Source organism: Anarrhichthys ocellatus, unplaced genomic scaffold (assembly GCF_004355925.1).
Source record: "Anarrhichthys ocellatus isolate YVR2014 unplaced genomic scaffold, GSC_Weel_1.0 scaffold86, whole genome shotgun sequence".
NCBI classification, from domain to species: domain Eukaryota; kingdom Metazoa; phylum Chordata; class Actinopteri; order Perciformes; family Anarhichadidae; genus Anarrhichthys; species Anarrhichthys ocellatus.
In genome coordinates, this window is record NW_022280116.1 from 1,298,115 (window position 1) to 1,318,480 (window position 20,366).

The 20,366-nt window shown below is 41.2% G+C and overlaps 1 protein-coding gene across 1 annotated transcript in view; it reads left to right on the forward strand.

Annotated features, from left to right (window-relative positions):
- The first annotated feature begins 3,906 nt into the window (after positions 1-3,906).
- Positions 3,907-20,366, forward strand: part of pcbp3 (poly(rC) binding protein 3) — a 65,300-nt gene continuing 48,840 nt past the window's right edge. Inside the window, exon 1 of the mRNA XM_031875108.1 lies at positions 3,907-4,228. The gene's annotated coding sequence lies outside the window, so the exon portion shown is untranslated. The remainder of the gene's footprint in view (positions 4,229-20,366) is intronic.

Consider the following 20,366-nt stretch of genomic DNA (forward strand, 5'->3'; position numbering starts at 1 on the left):
GATGCAATTTAATCAATGGAATGGTTTTCATCTATATTTTATGTATGTATCTGGATGACAATGTCACTTAGCAGCACTGTGGGAAAATGAATCTTCTTGCCAAAATTCTGAACCAAAATGACGCCCACTCTTGTTAAATACTGTTTGTGACTTTTCATCAACGAAGACCCTTTACCACGAACTACCAAATAACCACTAAAAACAAATATATGTTTATATGTATCATGCTTTTGTTTTTTGCATCTTTTGAGACCTCCGTGATCGTGTAACTCATAATCCCCCCAGGTCTGGTCTACAGTACAGTGGCAGTTCACAGCTCCCTCACCAACCTCACACAGCTCACTGCCCATGGTCATCAGTGTAGCTGGTTACATATTCGATGTGACGTCTCCTTCCATCTTCTCATGAATTTTTTACGTCTCTTCCTCTCCCACTCACACGCAGACGGGCCTCTTATCAGCCCTGTTCTGTGAAAGTATGCTGCTGTAAATGATGGTGTTGCCTTTGGAATCCGTGACCCCTTTTGTCCTTATAGGACATAGATCGCACTATGTAGGTATCTCGCCATTTGCTCCGTCCAGAGACATTTCAATACACAGCGTTGGCGAGATAATTAACAATCATTGCATCGTCGAGATCCAAACTCATGCATGCAGGAAAGGGGAAAATCCTGTCAAACATTATAAATATCCATGAAATTATTTTCCTTACAAGGAATCATGCTTGTATGTTTAATCTTAGACGGCATTATAGAAGGGGCGGCCCAGTAATGGGATATTCTTTTCTCATGCATCCCCCGTCTGGCGATATTGATTTGACAGAATGAGAAACTTCTGGATTTTACTCTCCGCTAAACTGACAGTTTGATGCCACACTTGTGCTGTGCATATCTGACCACACTATAATGCACTCAGGTATTGACAGCCTCATTGATTTTTAGGGCCCCTTTGCAAATCTAAGATCTTTCAAAGGAGGTAATGTGATGATCTGCAGGCCCTGCACATACAACAGTTTTACCTAGATGGAAAAATAACTTCTTCTTCTTCTGATCTCCTTATTTTTCAATTTCTACTAACCTCTTCACACAGCTGGTGATTATGTACTATATACTGTATAAAGAGGATTTGAATCCAATATTATTTCATTTAAGATGGTGGAGTGGAGCTGTAGGCGAGAACTAATGCATTAAAGGAATCTAACTCTAAAGAGGAATTTTAAATTATGTAAAGAAGTCTGAAATGAATTATGTCAGATTTAGGTAAAAACTGTACTCACTTATGATACCAGGTGCTTCTCTCAATATATTTTTCCACTGCAGATAATATCCCGTCACTCCCTACGTTTACATGCACACTAATATTCCACTATTGTATTACAATATTCTAAATTGAATAAGGTTAGGACATGTTTAAGACTGATGAAGACATGTGGGATGAGCCCATGTTATTTGAGTTTCAGGTGCATTATTTGGACATGTATACAGTGCAATCGTAAAAAGGCTGTGAATATTGTGAAAGTGTCGATATGTTCAATTCATGGAGAAATGCACACAGCCTCCGTGAGATCGTGGTATCACAACTATACAGTCACAGGTAGCAGGGGGGCTTAAAGATCCCGGCGCTAAAACAGAGAGACAGAGGGTGTAAACACGTTTGTTCATACAGACACTATTGGAGAAAAATGAAGATTTTTTTTGTACATCAAAGCATGCAAACATGTTCTAGTACAAATCCAAAACAAAAAGTATGAACCTGACAATGAGTATAATATGTCTCCTTTAAAGGGTGCGGCTTCAGGACGTACATCATGGGGGGAGGCGGGGGTGGGGGGGGAGGTTGTTATGTTATGGTATGCACTGCTGCATAGTAGAGGAAATATTAGTGGAATAATCATTTTCAGTAGCCATGAAAACAGCTCAGCAGGAATATTGTCTTATCGGAATAAGAGCAAAAAATGAAATATTTTGTGCATGTATGTAAACGTAGACAATGCAGACAGGACTCTTAGCAGAACCTCGCCCAAAGTGGTACCAAGTTTCATCCACAACTTTTGCTAATGGAGAACCAATACAAGAACGGTTTCAAGCAAGTTAAGTCAAGTTGAGCCGTGCTGGCAGCACGCAGTGGAAATGAGGCAATGGAAAGAGAGAGAAAATCCACATCTTGCTCTGCTTCAAGAGTACCACGATCACTTCATTGGAAACCAAACAGTGAGTCCAGAAAATATAAGGGAGATCAATCGATAATGAAGGTAATCATTGGCTGCCGCCCGAAACTCAATTCATATAAAGTCATCAGTTCTTATAAATAAAATAAAAGTTAATCAAATTAATTATTACCAAAGAAAGACCCAGCACATACAATTAATGACCAAACAGGAACTCTGCCGTTCCATTGTGCCATTGTTGCCTCTCCCTGCACCAGGTCACATTAGCATTGTGTGTATGGTGGTTATTTCTGAAATGGTCCTGTCACATCTAAGTAAAGCTGTGACAAACTGAATTTATGGAGACATATGGTTGAACATGTTTCCATGTCTGAAATTGGGAAAAGGGATAGACATAAGCATTGGCAGACATTGTCAAGCCTATCCAGATTAAAGTTGACAAGGGATTTTAAGCTGAAGGAGAGGAGATGGCAGAAAAAAATGTACTCTAGTATTAACTACGAGCATTTCCTGGAAACCCAATGTATGACTGCTGCCAGTTGATATGTGTGCATGGGCTTTTCCTCTAAAAACATCTCAAACACGTGCAAGTTAGGTGAAATGAAAACACTCAAGCGCCCACAGGCTTGAACGTGAGTGTGATCTTGTTCGTCTGTGTGTGTTATAGACTGCCGATCTGTCCAGGGCGTACTCCTGTCCAAAAATCATGAAGAAGCGATATACAGTATATACTGTATATAAAAAAACCTGCAACCCCCCACAGCTGGCGTTCCAGCCGTGAATGACAATTCCCTCCATCCCTCACAAAATCTTTCAGCAGGTCTCCGAGCCGTGTTTGAGAACAACGGAAAAGTACTGCTTCTTTTGCAAGGCCCTTGATGTAACAGTATAACGGCTGTTTCCTTCACTCCCCGGTGCAGAATAAGGAGTGGAATGGTGACGTGCCTTTCATTCCTCAACCTGACAGTTCACCATTGATCATTTATCAAGCTGGGTGCTTGCCAGAACCATCGGTTGAGAGGGGAGGGGAGGGAGGGAAATAAAATAAGACTTGTGGAAGTGAGGTATGCTCCCCGGTGAACATACGGGCAACAACGCCTGATGAAATTTCACACTTTTCTCCCTGCTCGGTGTTGTTGATGGGCGCCGTTGGAGAATGCTGAGTGTAAATGTACTGTGCGTGGCAGAAGGGAATTGATCATGTGGGTGTGTGTGAGAGCCTGTGAATGTGAACACACATGCCATGCATGTCGTCGTGTGTTCCTGCCTTTGTGCATGCGAGGCTCGTTTGACCGCACATGAGTAATTCTTAAACTCCAGCTGACTGAAGCCTCTTTTTTTTTTTCTTTCTTCTGTGTGGCACAGAAGGGTTTCTGCCAGGTCTGTAGAGGACCATGCGGTGATATTGTGCCGGATTAAGAGGCCCAGAATCTAATCACTCTGATGTCTGTTGCAGCCCTAAATCACACTCCCTGACTGGACCGCAAGGCTCGGTCTGTCCTTCAAAAAAAAAAGGGGAAGCTTTCCACGACTCCTTCCATATTGTAATTATTTCAACTGGATATGAGCTATTGCACTTACTGGCTGGGGCAAAAGCACCGGCTGCCTCCCCTTCCATTGGCTGCCTGGACACCTCTGTGTCGCCTCCCATTGGCTGCCTGGAGGAGAGTGGGAGGAGAGCTCACCCCATCCTCCCCCTGTGGCAGAGCGTGTAAATGTAAAGACTCCTTCTCTGCCTATTATCTGAGTGACTCTGGGTTTTGGTGTCTGCCTCCGAGCGCGCGTGCGCGTGCGTGTGTGTGTGTGTGTGTGTGTATATTGGAGGGAGGAAAGAGATAAAGAGAGAGAGTAAGGGAGGGAGAGGCAAGCAGCGTTTTCTTCTCCCCCCTTTAGCTTCCCCGTCTCCCTGCTCCCTGTCACTCCATCCTTCCTCCCCTCTCCTGGACCACCCTACAGCCCTGCTTTCAGCCGGACCGAGACCCCCCCCCCTACCACCCAGACCACCCCGGGACCCTTTGACTCTCCTCATTTCTCCGTCCCACCAACCAAAACCTCTGAACAGGTAAGACTCTGCTTCTTTCAGCTGGTGCTGAGGCTTTAAAAAGTACTTCCCGCCTCTCCTTCTGCTCTTGTTTTCATTTTCTTTACACTCGGCTGTGTCTGTTCCCTCTGGCCTCTCCTCCTTTCCTGCATGCATATTTCAAGTTTTCCCTGCGGCGCTTCTGTCCCTCTCAGAAAAGTGACACAGTTGCAGGGGATAATATCAGTGAGGTCACTGTATTTTTCTTCATCCTCTGATATCAACATCCCCCCCCCCCCCCCCTCTCTCTCTCTCTCTCTCTCTCTCTCTTTCTCTACCACACAATCTCTTCATCTTCTCTCCTCTTGTCTTTTGCAATCTCATACCCTCTGGCTTTGAGCGTGTGCAAATTTCGGTGGGAAAGTGAGTCAAGCCTTTTATTTCTAAGTCTGCCCAGAGCACAAGTCGACAAGGACAACATGCTGTATTTTTAGTTACAGGAAAATGCATCTCTAATTCATTTTTGAAGAGTGTTTATGTTAGTTGGTGATGGCTATTTATAGGTGCTGACGCGCCAGGCACACGTGCTTTCGCTATAGGCCACTTCCACTGATGCCGGGACAGAACACAGGACTGTCCACTGGCTCCAGAACGCATGACATTGCACAAAGTGTAATGACTTTACAAGGCATTGACTTGCTTGATTGAATCAAGAAATCTCTCCAGCAAGAGAAGTCCAACATTAACATGGCCCATAAAGCATTCCTGGCAACAGCAGAGGAGACACACACACACACAGGAAAAAAAACTGCTTAGTTCTCCATCCGCACATCCTGTACTTTACCAGGAAGGGGAAGTGTTGTGTGTGTGTGTGTGTGTGTGTGTGTGTGTGTGTGTGTGTGTGTGTATTTGTGAGGGAGACAGAGATACTGCTAAAGTGCTTGAGACATCAATACTGTCGGCCTGGAGTTTTTAAAGCCACTCTATCATATCTGAAAATTGGACCTTACAGCAATGTCAACAACGGAGGAAATGCTTCTCCTGGTGTGGTGTTTTGTTTCTGTGGTGTGGTTCTGAGGAGGTGGGTGTTTAAATGTTTAAATATGACTGAGGAGCAAATGTGGATGAAAATTTGATGGTTTATTTTCCGATATTTATTAGGTCATCATATTATTTAAATGTCTATATAGCACCTACATTTAAAAAATACTTTAATTAACAAACACAACATTATTATAATCCAATCTCTCATATAAAGTTTGCCTGTGACTTTCAACTATAAAAAAAGAACGCTGGTCTTCGCTATCAGACAGATTGACCTTTCTTTCTGTGATAATCATTTTCTAATTTACTCAAAAAGAGCATCTGTGACAAAGCATCTTGGGAATGTTGGGTTGTCTCATCAAGGCTGCCTCGAGGGAGAGCAGCTTCCACCGAGAGGCTTTTATTATGATAGTTTGTGTGGAACAACGGAATGAAAATAACGGAAATCTCTGACAACTTAAAATCTAATGCTGGATATCACTTATATTTAACATATCTATGATGTTTTTTGAACATAAATATGTTGGTGAAGAGCGTTTTTATGATGTTGTTGGCGGAGGTCACATATTCATGCATTCAGGTTAGTTTATTAGGACGTGTAAATTGGGTGTCTCTACTTCGTGACGAAACATGCAGGTGTTTGTCTGCGCTAACCCTCAGATGCTCAGCTGGCTCTGAGCCAGATGCTAAAGCAAAGCATTAACCCAGACTCTGATTTCCATGTATCATCAAAAGCAGCATGTTGATAGGAGGCCTCTAAGCCTCTATGGAGTTCAGGCTGGATGCAAAGATATATTGCTTATTGAACAAAAACACAAATCAAGGTGAAAAATTTTCTTCACCAATAAAAACAATCTTGGCAGATTGACTTTATTGTCAAGCACTCGGCTGTATTTTGTGAATTACGTATTTTCTATGAATGAACAGATGATGTTTAGACTCAGAGGAAAATGATTTCTTGGTTATAGAAAAAGGCTCTTTCTTACGAGTGCTTAACAAAATGGAATCATTCAGGTCTGAGACAGCTTAAGGTCACCAACTTTAATCATCTGAAAATAATGATCTCTAAATCAACAAAAGTAGCATAGTCCAGGTTTGGTCAAATTCAAGGAGAAGACAAATCATTGAGAGAACTGAAGACTATACTTGGCCAATATAACTTGTGTTTATTTCTCTCCCCACATGAGCCCATGCAGCTCTTCTGCAGCCATATTTAATGCACTTACCGCACGTCATCTCTTTCAGTGTAAGCTCTCATAAGAATGCATACATAAAACTCCTTGTAGAATGACATATTTATGAGCCTCGGCGGTGTGTTTGCACACTCCTGCTTGTGCACTTGCATGCTGCCTCCGTAAGCCGCTGCTTTTAAGCTTAATTTGAGCGGCATGCAGTTGATGCAGACAACGAGTGTGCATCGCCGTGTCGGACCAGTTTTACACTTGCACATCACATAATGCCACAGATGTCAGTCAGGGTCACTAGGTGTTGTGAAGGTTTGGGAATTGAGCTGAGCGAAGCACGCAAATGAAGCTGCTGAAGTGGCAGCAAATCAAATTTGAGCGGACAGGCGTTTGTTTTTCAAATAATGCCATAGAGAAACGACGGGGATGAAGCTGAGGATGGCATACGAGTTGACTTGCTTGTTATTATCCAATGAATCCTCAGTAATTATACATTAATACATATATACTCTATAAAGGTCTTCATTTTCAATGTGTTCCTCTTTCCACTGCTAATTTGCCATTTGGAACAACCGCACTGTAAAAAGATGGATCACATGTATCCAGCATATTCAGTAAGCCCTGCTTCCTTCTATGTAAGGCCAATGCTCTGCAAGCAGCTGGCCCTTTGTGCCTTGGCCCATTCGAGCCGTTCCGGATCTCCCGCTGGCCTGGCTCAGGGCACAGAGTGTGCCGGGAGTTGCCTGGGTAGGGACTGGCTCAGCGTGAAAAAGGCCATTGACGTTGACTGGCTGCCGTCTTGGTAGCTGCCACAGAATGATGGGGGGGGGGGGCAAATGGACGCAGACGAAAGGCCTGCAGAGGAATTAATGTGCTTGGTCTGTTGGCTGCTGACTTTATAGTTCATATATTGGAAAACTAGCTGCACACTGGCGCCTACTTCTTCACAATAGGAATTTACATCGAATATATCATTTTTAATGGGCTGAATCAAAGTTTCGTGCCGTGTATGGAGTAATATTTGGTGGACTTAAATTTGTAATACTTAGTGTCCAACTTCGACACATTCATCAAACCTAAATTGTTAACACACAACACACATCCAGGGATTGTGATGCTGCAAAATGAGTACAAATGAAGCGTCATTACGACCATGATGTGGTCATCAATAATCTTAAACAATTTAGAGTCAAAATCGTTTTCAAATAAAAAATGGAAACCCTGTTATTTGTACTGTTGTAAACAAAGAACATCAAACACAGTATTGCATAAGTTATACCTCAAGTGTTGATTATTTTTATGTAATTGAATTACAAAAATCTGGGAATGTATCAGCTTTTTATCTTGAATATTAAAGCAACATTTGAATTTGAATTTATCAAAAAAATCAATGGGGTCATACATGTCTTGATCACCATCTACTGAATGTTTTAGACACATTGCTTAGCATGTAGGTTTAGATTGATGCAGACATGTTTTGATCCTTATCAATAATTTGTCAGGGTGCTTTAATATATTCTTAAAGGGGATCACCTGGTTAATTACACAGACCACCTGTCTCAGCACAGCATGCAAGGGCTATTCAATTAAAATCACAATAAAAGGGGGTTCACCACGACCTACAGTCCAGGCTGGACTATGACCACCTTTGAACCCAACAATCACGCCAGGAGCACAGCAGCTTATTTTTATGTGACTGCTCACATTAAGGAGAGACACACCAGATACTGTAAATATCACCAGTTGATTATTTTCATCAAGACAATTATTTTTGTGTTATTTGTTATGTTCAAATATGCAAATGAGGTATATTTCTTAATGAATTTGTACTAACTTGCAATAAACATTGGATAAAGTAAAAATTTTTGTGTTTGCTTATGTTGACATACTACAGTCAAAGGTTTTTTCCGACGGAATTTTGGATATCTTTGTTTATCCCTAAATACTAAATACTGTTAGCTGTGGGTATTGTCTTTCCACTAAATTAAAGGAAATTCTCTCTCTAAAAACTTTCAAAATGAACCAGTGCATGGAAATCAATGTTTTTGCCTTTAATCCTAAAATCAACATAATTTAACTTATTACATTATGGCAAAAATGTAAGTACATTTTAGCTTTAGTTATTATAGATTGATTTGCCACTACTGGTACTGTAGCTCTATGCTTCTCACTGACACTTGCAAATTGCAAATGTTGTCCCGCCGTCACCATGATCTAACTCCACTCCCTTTGCTTCATCAAAGAAGCTGAAGTGCTGGAATGATATATTTATTAATTTGCATTTCCTTTCTTCTCTTTTTGTCCTGCGTGGGCATCACTTTTCATCTTCATTACAATGAGAAAATAAAAGACCATGGAGAGCTTCCATTTTGGGCAGTGGCCATGTTTAGGAATGCAGCTTGATAAGCTGTGGCGATGCAGACTAGTGCGCCCATAGTCATCTTCACAGATCAACCTGAAAACAGTGTGTTCTTTTTAAAAGTTAGAGCCAGTAGTGTGTTTCAGCAGGGGATATGTGTGTGTACAGTGATGTACAGAAATCTAACCACAGGGTCAGCAAGCGGTTGATCACACAAATAATCCATTGAACACTCTTGCTGCCACTGACTTGTTTTTACCTCTCGCTCCCTCCTTCACACTCATTTGATTGGTTAGCAGTTTTCTGTCACTGGGCTGTAAACTTAAAAAACAATCTATCCTGTGTCATAATTCATAACAGAATGTGAGGGGCTGGGGGCTGTGATGCAGTGCCAGAGGCTGAAATTAACCATGGCACATTTTAGAAGTGGAAGCTATTGGAGAGAATTATGATCTGTGAAACCTGAGGGCCTTTTTGTCTCCTTGCAAAGATGTAATTTAAGCCGGCGAAGGGTTGCAAGATCAATCAGAGAGGATGAAGAGTTGGGAGAGGAAAAATGGAAGAGGCTGCGGGTTAAGGAGGGAAAGGTGGAGCAGGAACAGGGCTTCAGCCTTCCCCGCTGCTCACTCTGGGTGGCAAAGTATGGTCATAAATAGGCAGCCCCTTCTGCCCCCTGTGTTGGTGCTATTTTTATACTCGTTAATGCAGGGGGTTTGGCGAACCAGCTCAAGTGGTGAAGTCACAAGAACATATTATTGTTGGCTTGGAGTTGAGAGAGCTGCAGTGATCAAAGAACGACGTGTATACCCGTGGAGGACGGTTGTGACAGAATTACCCTTGTGTTGTTAATTCTTTATTACATTAGGGCTCATATACAAGATCCAATATACAAAACAGTTAGTTTTGTCTATTAGGTCCGACTACCACAAAGTATTCTGTTCCTGGTTAAAACAACAGGAAAGGTGTGGCGGTTTCCCGTGAATTCTGCTAAAACAGACGCATGGTGTTTGGAATGAGTGCTTGTGGAAACCAAGTGAAATGAACAGGAGAGGGATGGAATGAATGATATGCCACAATAATCTGGCAGTAGTTTGACATTTGACAAGCACAATGGAAAGAAGGGCTGATATGGAATATTATCCTTGACCTCGGTATGATATGGGTTACCTTTTCAACCCACTCCATGAATCAATCTGCCGTCAGTTAGGATTTATTTGTAACCATTGTTTTTCAAACTCTCTCAAACCAAAACTGTTGTTTTCATTTACTTTAACGGAATCCAGCTGGCGCTGTTTTACTGTAATTCAGTTTGTGATGATGTATTATTGCTTGTAGCAGATTTAATAGAATTTATTAATATCAAAATATGGAACGATAATGAATAATCCAAATTTATGAATCATAAACCCATGAATTGAAGTGAAAGTTGGAAGGGAGTGATGGAACTCAGCTTGAGCTATCAGACACAATTATTTAAAGTAGCACAATTTGAGACTAGATTCAATTTAAGATGCCACCCAATTTTGTAAAAACAGAGAGAACTTCCACAACTGATATGAATCAATTGAATCTCAAGATTTCAGGGTTACTGCGGAGTTCTTGATATGGTGTACAGTGACCAATTATTTCATATACTCGCCAATAACATGATCAACTTCTTCATAAATAACATGTTTTTTGATCTATTAATTAAAAACTAAACTACTCAACAGACACATGAAATAATAAACAAGGAACACAATGAATGAAGTGAATAAAGGATGAATAAATGAGTACAATGATGAGTACAATGAATAACGAGGAACCATTATCAACCAAAAAGGATCACATTTGACCAGGTGGCATCATGTCTATATATTTATGTGTGTAATGAATGGATGAGATAAGTCTAAGCTTTCAAAATTAATATATAATTAATATAGACACACTATATTTATTGAGTCAGATGAATTTTGTACACTTACAAAACAAAGACGTATAAACACTTAGATGAGTCAGTTTGTGAGTGGTTTACAAAGAAAGACAAATTTTTTCCTCGTAATATATTAAAATATATATTCAAAATACAGGGATTAAGTAAGACATGGTTTTAGTGCGCACCCTGATTTCTGTTTAAGATTTCTGGGGACATATAATATGCACATACTTATGTAGGAGGATCTTACTAGCATATTAATATCGGCCTACTTAAGGCTTCGATCCATAGTTTATGATTATTTATTTATTACCAACTTAATCACAGATGTGGATTTTATCTCATGCAATCAGTCTATAGTAGAGAGAGGGAATAAGAACAGAGTAGATAGGGGGAGGGGGGGGGGGGGGTGATGCTCCTCCATTTACAAATTAATTTCAAAACCAGCACTCTTTACATTATTTGAAATACATTACCTCAACATAGAGTATTCATTTTTATTTTTGCTTTAAAGATCTACGTCAGCCTTTATTCACAGCTGGATGTGTCCCTGTGGCTCAGTGTTTCTGCTTCTCAGGAGTGTAGATGATGAAACAAGGAGGATGGGGTCAAAATCGGAGCAGTTTGCACCTTAATGTCCTTTCTTCAGTTTCTGCCGAGTTCCAACATTTACAATGTAACTTTGGTACTTTTCAGATGTTTAGTTAAACAAAGCATATTAGTTCATGTTCACTAATGGCAGAGTTAGTTTCGTTTAGTTTCCCATGTCTTCCTCTGGGTCTTCTGAAAGACGCCGGATATCAGGGCCTCTAACCTGTGAAACATTCATTATTCAATAAAGTAGCTCAAATGCTAAGAATGGAAACTTAATCTTGTTCATTATTCTATAATTTTCCCCCTCTGTGAGTTTATCCTGGCCATTTCGTACATTGAGGGTTTGTCACTCAGCGCCATTAGTGCCCTGGGGTCAGACGATACGTTTCTTCACCTTCCTGTTAAGCGCTGCATGGTGGTGAAGTGGCTAATACTGTCGATTCCTGGCCTGTGTGGAGTTTACATGTTCTTGCATGTTGACCTCTTTATACTATATATATATATATATATATATACTATGCATTTATATCGGTATGTAATTAATTGATTAATTTATTGATTTACTTAAGCACAGCAGTGCTTTGTGCTAAATGCTAACATGGTCACAATGGCAAGGCTAACATGCTGATCAGCTTAACAGGTACGCAGGAATGTTTACCTTGTTTTTTAGCGTGTTAGCATGCTAACGTTTGCTGCATTTCAAGTAACTGCATCAGTAGTTAGATATCTAACTATCTAACTAAAATGGAGGAAATCTGTCTGTGTGTCTGTCCTTTGATTGTATTGACCACCATTCATCCGATCGACTTCACAGTTGGTGGGTGTATTGCTGAGGACCCAATGGGGTGCAGTGTGGAGTGTGAGCTCTTGAGATCTAGGGGACATATGTATTAATAGTGGGTTACGTACACACTGTGTAATGTATGGCGAGGGGACCACTATTAACTGTCACACCGCAGAACCGCATGCTGGGTGCAGCTCGCTCTCCGTCGATGATCATGCGAACCTTTGCTCTCAAACGACACGTAAACTCTAGCCTTGCTAGCAGATGCAACTATGTCATGGCGGGTGTGTTGATCAGGACCCAAGGAAGCGCAGCGTCAATGTTGTTTGGATAAACGCTTTTTGAGAAAGCTGCAAGCAGCAACACCACACAGGCTAAGCAATCGGCCTGTTCTAAACATGTGCGTTTTGAACAGGCGCTGCACTAGTTTTTATTTTAAAACAATAAATGTCAATCCCATGGTGTTACATGAAAAGTCAGTGTTTCTCTTTTGATTTCCATCACTCATACAAATACTTGGGACGCATTTCAGTGCTGGAAATCACCAGTAACACAGCGCTGCGTTTACAAACTAGCTTCTGATTAATAAACGATTTTCTCTTTGCAACTCCCACAAATGTACTATTTGGGGAGACTTTTCAGTCAAATTTTCAACAGCACTTTGAAGCAGATTTTTTTATGATGACACTGGGGTAAATAATTATGGCACTTAAATGGAGTAATGCGTTTTCACCAAGCCGAGGCGGAACACTTATCAAAATCCTATGACAGTTCAGCAATGCTGGCGACTGCTGCTGACAGTACTGTTTCACATATAGTGCATTGGAACAACACACGTTCGAATGCACCGTAGGATGGATTTTACCAAAACAATGTAGATAACACCGTCATCCACGGTGAATGTGGAATCTGTTTGTAGAATGTGCAGAGAATCGTCGTAGTATGAGCTAGTTATACTGAATATGATGATTCACAGCACATAACAACTTGGGGAAAATTCACTGTGTCCTCTTTTAAAGAAAAGAAAGAAGAAGAAAAAACAGACGCATCTGCAGCTTACAGTGAAAATGCACGTCTGGTGATGTCAGGAGAAAGTGTAACAGATATTCTAAAGCTCATCTCTTAGCCTGGGCTCTTGGCACTCGCCACTGCCTCTCAGCGTTTTTGCTTGATTAAAAAGCGCCCAGGAGTTTGTAAGCGCATGGTAGGTGCGAGCGCACACCCTGACAGCTTAACATACTGATTATTCAAGCCTCTTAGGCTAAGCCACGGCACTCGAGTGATGAACGTCAACTCCCCTCTCTCCCTCACACAGTCTCGATTTCTCCCTCTCTTTTATTCTTCGTTTGAAAAGAGTGGAAAGCCAGTGACAGCTTGCAGAAAGCAAACCTGTTGTCTGGGAAGCGGAGGGGATCAGTGACACAGTGATTCATACACCGCCGGGGCTTTATTTAGACATAATCCAACCCGGCGTAGGGTCCTCGCTCCCTACTTCTTGGATGAAGCTGGCTAGCAGTAGCCAGACTGTGTATTGTCCTACACCGTAGACCACAGGGGGAAGTCCCTCCGTTGGGATTTAATGCATCAATGGTTGTCTTCTGATGTCCTCCTGGAGAGGTCATAATATCGCTGCCGTTTTGTCGTCGCAGCAAATCATTCCCTTTTTCTCGACATGGCAAGTGAACGCTTAATGTGAAGGGATCTTTCACCGTCCCTGTTCTGTTGTTATTGCACAAGGGCCATGCAACTGTATTGGCATTATAGTTTCTGCATCACTGTCCCTTTTCATTTACTGTGATGAGAAAGGTTATTCTAACTCATCTCTATTCATGTTGCCATTCAAACGTCATTCTAGAGGCACAGAAACCTTCCCGTAACGGTTACGATGAACTGCCATGGGGGTATTTTGTATCTGTTGTGTTTTACTGGTAGTTCTGCCAGTGTAAGCTTCCCCTTTCTGTATGTGGGCTGTGTGTACTCTCAGCTTGCTGGCAAGGCCGCGGCTACTACCACCGAGCCACACCTGACCAACAGATTGGCCCCAGCTGGAGGCTGAGGCACGAACAGACACAGCAGACGCTCACCTCGGGATTCAGCTCATGAGGTGGACATGTACAATGGAATAGTGCATACAATGCCACTTCAACAGCCTGGCATACGCCTTTGATCTGATTTGATGGTTTGATAATCCACCGTCAAAACGATACAAAATTGTCTATTGTTTATATATTTCTATATTGTCTCTATTGTTAATTTTGTCTAAAAAGGCAATATGTCATATGGACATGCTCTGATCCTTACATGTGAAAGCGAAGGTAATGGTTAAAACAGGAAGAGCTCGTTTCCAGACAAGAGCTTCTTCTGTCGTTTGGACATGGTTTGACAGACTATGGTACACAGAAATGTGTAAACACAATGTTTTGGTTGTTAGGAATGTTATTTCTGTTCTACGACAAAAAACGGTTGAAGGATGAATAGAGTAATCTATGGAGAACATGTGTGCACGCCCCCAGATAACATAAATAATAATTAAATCTCTTGACTGGTATAATTTTGGACACTATCACCTAACATGTATATTATAATTTTCCATTCTTTGAGGAAAAATGTTTTCCCTTAAAAGCTGTGCTCCGTGGTTTTCAGCAAACATTATTCAAAAAGGAAAGGAAAAAGTAGCTAGCACCAAATATTTAAGGCAGCAGGACAAAGCACTTCAAAAAACACAATTACAAAGTATCTACAGGTAATAAAAAAATATGTAAGTGTCATTAAGATAAGACATGAGGGAATCAACTGCAGCAGGACAGCAATTCCAGGGATTCAGCAGATTACTAAATTTAAAGTGCAAGATCCGAGATTGGGAGTATTTTGATTTCCTTTTATCAGCTCTCAACATTTAGACGGCGATGATTGTTAAACAGAGTTACTTTAAGATAAAGAGTTTTCATTTCCTATTATAAAGTTATTAGGCTTGTGAACAAGCCTGGGCAACAAGTCCATTAACCCTGCTGTAAACTCCAAAGCATGTGTTTTTATATTTCACCATGTTTAATCCCCTGCATCGGTCTCTTCTTTCAAATTTCATCCTCCTATCTCAGAGAAGAAACTATGGTATAGCGGTGCTCTCTGTTTCCCTGACACACTTTCCCTGAACGCTCTCTTTATTTTTATACTTTTATACTTTACAGCGTGCGCTGAAGAGGCTGCTAAGTCAGCGAGAACTCAGCCGAGTGTGCTTAAGCAGATGTAGAAAAAGGAGGCGAGCTTGAGAAAACACTTCTCCTGGTTGCTGCCGCTGGCGTGCGTTCAGCATCTTAGGTAGTGGGTTTGACGGGTGTGTGTGTGTCTGTGTGTGTGTGTGGGGGGGCAGCCGTAATGAAATGGGGGCAGGTCTGAAAAAAAGGAGAGCTTAAAATCCCATTAGCCCGCGCTGTGCTTTTCCACCTACCCGTATGTACAACCTAATTCATTAATCACTAAAAATTTCAGAGACAACCCCTAGGGGACACATTCAACTACTATTAAGTGTACTATGTATACTATTAAGGAGAAATATTTGGTCCGGATGTACCAAAATAATGCTGAAAGTGTGCATTGACAATAACTGTCAAGAAAACGTCACCTTTCAGCTGTGCCTTGTTGTGTGCTCCTTTCTCCCTGTCTGTCTTTCTTTTCTTTCCATATTAGCAAAGAGGGAATGCTCTTAACCCTCCCTTCTTCCTCTATTATTCATTTAATGGAATACTGAATCTGTGTCAGTGCAACTGCTCAGATATTGTACCAGACATGGTGTGCAACATTGGCGCTCCCTACTCTCCTGCCTTAGTCTTTGCTTTTTTGTCTTTTCTCTTTGCGTGACATAACCGTGTCCTCTTATCTCCTCTCTGATGTGTATTATCACCTGCTGACATTAGTGACATGACATTTGGGAGGGCTATTTCAGACACACAATCTGTTTCAGATCATGTCTCCTAAACTTTGACACTCTTTGTTAAGCCCTATTGTCAGGGACAATGTGTGTTATATACACCTGTTACATGCACAGTATATTTTCAAAATAAACTTGTTTCTTTGCAGAAGATAGATTTTACTAATAAACTAATTAGTTAAGTTAAAGGAAAAGAGCGGGATTGACGTTTACTTGACTCTCTAAAGACTTACGCAAATAGCCATTGACAGACATGAGTCATGTGACTAGCGACTTATGTGACTCATCTGACTGACGACACTACAACTCATGGTACTAATGACAATAGCGACTCACGTGGATAATGACTCACGTGACTAACTACTCTACAAGCGAGCGACAAACGAGTCACATCACTATCAACTCTCTTGACTCACTTGACTAACGACACTAACGACTCACGTGACTAGCAAGTGACAAACGAGTCACATCACTATCAACTCTCTTGACTCACTTGACTAATGGCACTAGCGACTCACGTGACTAGCAAGTGACAAACAAGTCATATCAATAGTGTGTAATACGGACGTGGGTGTGTTTACATAGGAGTTAGTCGCAAGCCTTTTGCGTCGCATTCACATGCTAAAGACTTCCTCCGTGCGTCTTCGTCAGACGCCGATGAGCACTGGCCGAGCTGCAGTATTTGATGCGTTGGGAGTGACAACGGATTGGTATTGACACTGTGACACCAAGTGGATCACATTCACTGGAAGAACATCCTCTTTGATTTTTCTTTGACATTTTGTACAGCTCGTCGTGAGCTCAGCCACAATCTGTTTCCCTGCAGGAGAATCCAAAGAGGAAGCCGATTATATAACCAGCATGGTGTGATCTCCATGCACCCGGATTTGATGGAACTTCATCCATAGGCTAATTTGCTTTCGTTGTTCTGCAAGAGGGAAAGCAGTATGACATCATGATTACCCCCCCCACCACCCCTTTAATAATAATGTACATTCTGCTACATGCCCAAGCTGCAATCACTTCACTACACATGAGCATATTGCTGTTGTCATGTGCAAACCTTGTAACTGTAATTGTTGGGGGGATTTCACTGTATTTACTTGAAGGGATAAATTCATCTCTGCTGTTTGATTTCATTCATAGGGAACCCTTTGAAATATCCATGGGAGAAGTCACAAATGCATGGATGTCAAGCTACAAAAGCACAATGTACAAGTCTCTATACTTAAGACAGATATATGTATGTGTCTGTGTTTGTGTGTGTGCACAATGTTCAGAGACTAAAAAAGCTACACAAAAACGACATTCAAACGTAGGAGGTTCTTAATTTCCCCCCTCTCTTAGGGATTAAGGAGTTAAAGACTCTGGAACATCAAAGAGTTTCAGTGTCGTCTCCATGTTAAGGAAATGCTCTATGATGAAGGTGTGAAGATGTCATATGCTGCTTAGCGATGCAGGATATTAGGCTTCCCCTGAGACGCACACATACACATAAGAAACCACACATTAAGCTTATGCATATAACTGGCTCTTTTAGCTCGGTGGTATATAATTACCCCGCACTGAATTATACTGACATTCCCATGCATGGACATTCACACACTGAAGTCTCCAGAAACCATCAGAACAACTGTATTTGTAAATCCGCACATTAACCTCTTAATATCGGTTCATTGGTGCAATGAACAGCATGAAGGTTTTGGGGATTGGAACAATTTTACCTTTGATGTTTAGCTCCATTCATTTGCATGTACATCAGAGCACCAGTGCTGTTCAAAGGACTTCTTAGCCACTGACCTCATTAATGTGGTTACATCAAACAGTTTTTTATTATCTTCTATCTACCATTTGGCAATGGGCTTCTCAACCGCAGGGTCAGAACGCCACAGGGGGCTGCAAGACGATTTTTGGGGTCATGCCTTTATTTGTGGGTTACCAAGATTGCTTTGCATTTTTTGGGTGAAATATGAAAATTAAAACAACCTAAAAGAGAGACATTGTTCTTTGGCTATAGGTATAGCGCCACTGCAAGCTCATCGCAGATACCTGGTATATACAGTATATCTGCGTTAAAGGTACCCTGTTTTTGACCACGAGTAGCGCTGTGGAGCATTGTTTTTTCACAAAGGGGTCTCTCTCTCCCTGTGACCCGCTGCGGCCTGTCGTTAATCGACCGCGGATGCTGCTGTTTTTTTAGATGGATCATAAAATAAAAATGAAAAAAATGCTTAAATGGGTAGCCTTATATACTTGGGCCTTCCGTTAATATACCTTGGCAGTACGCCCAAGTAAAGTCTATGTGTGGGAAACACCGCGTAGATGGCAGCAGAGGAGAATGCCATGTGAAATATGTAGCCAATGGCAGGCCTATACAAGGACATGCTGAACATACATGCCAAAGTATTTGAGGTAGAGATAGGGTTTCTATTACACAGTTGTCCCACTAGAGAACACTGACAAGCCCTGTTCAAAACATATCTTGGTTTCCCAAATCTTTGTTTATGTTTGTGCTCATGTAAAACTTACACCGATATTGCTATCACATCCTTTTAATACCTGTATTGGCCCTTAAAATTCCACTGTAGGAGATGTGTCTATGTGTCTGTGGCATTGGATCTTGCATCTGATGAGGGATCACAAGAAGGTGTTGGTTTGTTTTAAAGGCTCATAATTTATAGTGAAAAAAAATCACTGTTAAGTGTATTAACATGTCAGCTGTTTTCTAATTGTTAGGCAAGACATTCTGTTAGTCTGCAGTCATGGCAGTTGTTGTAACCATTGTAAATGGTGACCATCCTCTTTACGTGTGTGTGAGAGTGGAAAGACACTGAACGGAGCAGCCGACTTTCTTCGTGTGAGATAATTCACTTAAGGGCGACTGTGGTTAAGTGGAGAGCAGGGCCGTCCTTCAATCAGAGGATCGGCAGTTTGATCCCCGGCTCTGCTAGTCACATGTAGATGTGTCCTTGAGCAAGACCCTTAACCTCGTAGCTGTGCCTACGGTGTATGTGATAGAATTTTAATTGTAAGTCGCTTTGGATAAAAGCGTCTGCTAAATGACTGTAATGTAATTAAGCTGAGTTAGTCCAACATCATTCAATTCGTAACTCACCACCTTGGGGAGCAATCAAGCTTCATTTGCAGTATGTCTTGATACAAAGAACAAAATCAGGTAATACAGTCGGTCAGAAAAAAAACATTGAGTGGTCAACAGTTTGCAACTGGTGATTTATTAAAGCTGGCACTTTTTATCTGCGGAAAAAATGTCCTGGTCAGGGGAAAAAACAGCTGTGCAATATCCATGCACATAAGGGGGTTATGCCTCGTGATGCATGAAACTCATTTGGCTGACTGTGTATAAAGAATTGGGATATGTTAGACAAGGCACATTATAGAATTCCACTTTTCTTTAAGAAATATGTGAAACTGAGATTTGAATACTCGGCAGAGGCGATCTGCCTCTTTCCTTCTGGAGATGTAGGCAGGATCAATAAGGCTCATATCCTCGATTACATTAATGTTACGCATTTGGCAATGAGGAATAAGCTTAATTTAAGCTTAAATCTGTGATTAACTGTTAATTGTGGAATAAATTGGTGGTGAAATTGTATTTATTGAACAAGTTGCTTGTCAAAAGTCCTCCGTTTAGCTTCTGACCCCCAACAAGCTGTGGGTGACCCCCAACAGTGGGCAGGGGGGTACTACACTTTCAAAACAGGATTCAGTGGAGATGGGAAATGTCAAGATGTGATGATTAACTCAAAGCCAGAGATTCTGGCTCTTCAAGCACTGTGATCAAATTAGTTCTAGACTGTATTCTAAAACGAAAGGATGAGTCATTTTTTTCCCACCCATCACAGTGTATGCAAATTGAAAAACAAAACATATTTCAAAAACATGAGGGTAATTTTCTTTGACCTGAATAGATAAAACTGCTGCGATAGGTGTCAAAAGAACACAAATTAAATAATCATCATTTTTGAGAAATGTGCCATGTGTATTCAAAGCTCTGTGTCGCAACGCTCATGCACACAGATGTCACAAAGGATGGACTGATTTGAATAACTAGTGTGAAATGTAATTTATCAGACACCGCAACGTAATGGCCCATAAAATTGTCCTGACAGGCCTCAGTTTGCTCACATATTTATCTTTGTCCTTTTTATGGTTTGACTTGGACTTGGACTCGAGTCTCATTCGCACATCTCTCAGGGTTAAGCATCAGCAATGTAGATATTATTACAGTATAAAAAAAACTCACTGTTGCAAATCAATCTGTCAAGAGCAACTGAACAGTTTTAGCATTTTAGCATACAAAAAATTCAGAAAATGCAGTTGGAACTCTGACACACATCACCGCTGCACCTCT